Genomic DNA, 2934 nt, shown 5'->3' on the forward strand with positions numbered 1-2934 from the left:
CACGTACATCCTAAGGAAAGAACTCCTAGAGGACGAAGAAGAGGCTCAATAGATCGTCCGTCGATCCAAGGCCTTTACAGTCATAAAGGGACAGTTATATAGAGAAAGCGCGACTGGGGTCAGCCAGAAGTGTATTACACCAGAAGAAGGTCAGATGATCCTTGATGATATCCACTCGGGGACCTGTGGTCATCATGCATCCTCTCGGACCATTGTGGCTAAAGCATACCGAGCGGGATTCTACTGGCCAAGAGCCAATGAAATGGCAAAAGAGATAGTCGACAAGTGTGAAGGATGTCAGTATTACTCCAATATGTCGCACAAGCCCGTGTCAGCCCTGAAAACCATTCCACTCGTCTGGCCCTTCGCTGTTTGGGGGCTGGACATGGTTGGACCACTGAGAACGGGCAGGAGCAGCTTCACTCATGTGCTAATAGTAGTCGACAAGTTCACCAAATGGATTGAAGCCAAGCCTATCAAGAATCTCGACGCCTGCACTGCTATCAGTTTTGTCAGAGGGTTGATATTCAGATATGGAGTTCCGCACAGCATCATCACTGACAATGGGTCAAACTTCGATTCTGACAAATTCAGGGCCTTTTGCGCCTCTCAGGGTACCCGAGTCGACTATGCTTCGGTCGCTCACCCCCAGTCGAATGGGCAAGCAGAAAGGGCAAACGGCCTAATTCTCAATGGACTGAAACCCCGGTTGATGCGTGATCTGAAGCACGCAGCAGGTGCATGGGTCGACGAGCTTCCATCAGTCCTTTGGGGATTGAGGACAACCTCGAACCGATCGACCGAAAGAACCCCATTCTTTCTGGTCTACGGAGCCGAGGCAGTCTTGCCGAGTGACCTGCTTCACAACGCTCCCCGAGTCGAGCTCTACTCTGAAGATGAAGCAGAACAGGCCCGGCAGGACGCAGTCAACCTCCTGGAAGAAGAAAGAGAAATGGCCATGATCCGATCGGCCATCTATCAGCAAGACTTGCGTCGATTCCATGCCAAAAACGTGAAGAGTCGAGCCTTCCAAGAAGGAGACTTAGTCCTCCGAGTGGATCAGCAGAAACCACACAAACTCGCTCCTACTTGGGAAGGCCCCTTCATAGTCACCAGAGTCCTCCACAATGGAGCATACCACCTCTACAATGTCAATCGCCAGATTGATGAGCCGCGAGCCTGGAATGCGGAGCTCCTCCGCCCCTTTTATACTTGAATTCTCACTCGGATGAGATGTAATAAGAAAAACTCCTGTAGTTTATTTATCAAAGACAAGAGCGTTATAATTTTCCCAGTGATTATTATTGTTTTTGTTTGCGTAAGAAATCCACCAGTGGGTGGCTTAGCTGCGAATCCGCTTCGCCTAAGTTTGTAAAAACAATTTCCTACCGAGTGGCGAGCCAGCCTCCCACTCGGGGGCTTAGCTGCGAATCCGTTTCGCCTAAGTATTTAAAAAATCCTACCGAGTGGAGAGCAATCCTCCCACTCGGGGGCTTAGCTGCAGTCCAGTACTCGCCTAAGTTCTCTCACTTGGAGACTTAGCTGCAGTCCGGCACTCACCTAAGTATTTAAAAAATCCTACCGAGTGGAAAGCAATCCTCCCACTCGGGGGCTTAGCTGCAGTCCGGTACTCGCCTAAGTTCTCTCACTTGGAGACTTAGCTGCAGTCCGGCACTCACCTAAGTTTGAAAAAATCCTATCGAGTGGAGAGCAATCCTCCCACTCGGGGGCTTAGCTGTAGTCCAGTACTCGCCTAAGTTCTCTCACTTGGAGACTTAGCTGCAGTCCGGCACTCGCCTAAGTTTGAAAAAATCCTACCGAGTGGAGAGCAATCCTCCCGCTCGGGGGCTTAGCTGCAGTCCAGTACTCGCCTAAGTTCTCTCACTTGGAGACTTAGCTGCAGTCCGGCACTCGCCTAAGTTTGAAAAAATCCTACCGAGTGGCTTAGCTGCAAATCCGCTTCGCCTAAGTTTGTAAAAACAATTTCCTACCGAGTGGCGAGCCAGCCTCCCACTCGGGGGCTTAGCTGCGAATCCGTTTCGCCTAAGTATTTAAAAAATCCTACCGAGTGGAGAGCAATCCTCCCACTCGGGGGCTTAGCTGCGAATCCGTTTCGCCTAAGTATTTAAAAAATCCTACTGAGTGGAGAGCAATCCTCCCACTCGGGGGCTTGGCTGCAGCCCAGTACTCGCCTAAGTTCTCTCACTTGGAGACTTAGCTGCAGTCCGACACTTGCCTAGGTTTGAAAAAATCCTACCGAGTGGAGAGCAATCCTCCCACTCGGGGGCTTAGCTGCAGTCCAGTACTCGCCTAAGTTCTCTCACTTGGAGACTTAGCTACAGTCCGACACTCGCCTAAGTTTGAAAAAATCCTACCGAGTGGGGAGCAATCCTCCCACTCGGGAGCTTAGCTGCAGTCCAGTACTCACCTAAGCACGAAACACATCTCAATCCTCAAGGACGACGAGGGGCAGTTCGACTGCCACCTTCTCCTGAGGAGCTTCGCCACAAATACAATGTGCGCTCCGTCCCGCTCTGCAGTAACAAGGTGTGAGTCGACCGCCACCTTCTCCTGGGGAGCTTCGCCACAAATACGATGCGCGCTTCATCCCGCTCTACAGTAACGAGGTGCGGGTCGACTGCCACCTTCTGCTGGGGAGCTTCGCCACAAATACAATGTGCGCTTCGTCCCGCTCTGCAGTAACAAGGTGTGGGTCGACCGCCGCCTTCCCCCTGGAGAGCTTCGCCACAAATACGATGCGCACTCCGCCGCTGACCCGCAAGGGCGACAAGGCACGGGTCGATTGCTTCCCTCTTCTTAGGAGCTGCGCTACGAATACAAAAGTTGTCTCGAATGAAGAACGGGTTCACTCAGCAGGAGACTCATGAAGATATTCAACGATAAACCAAGTTCAGATAAATCCTAAAGGTTCCG

Source organism: Triticum urartu, chromosome 5A (assembly GCF_056163025.1).
Source record: "Triticum urartu cultivar PI428250 chromosome 5A, HENAU_Tu73, whole genome shotgun sequence".
Lineage (NCBI taxonomy): Eukaryota > Viridiplantae > Streptophyta > Magnoliopsida > Poales > Poaceae > Triticum > Triticum urartu.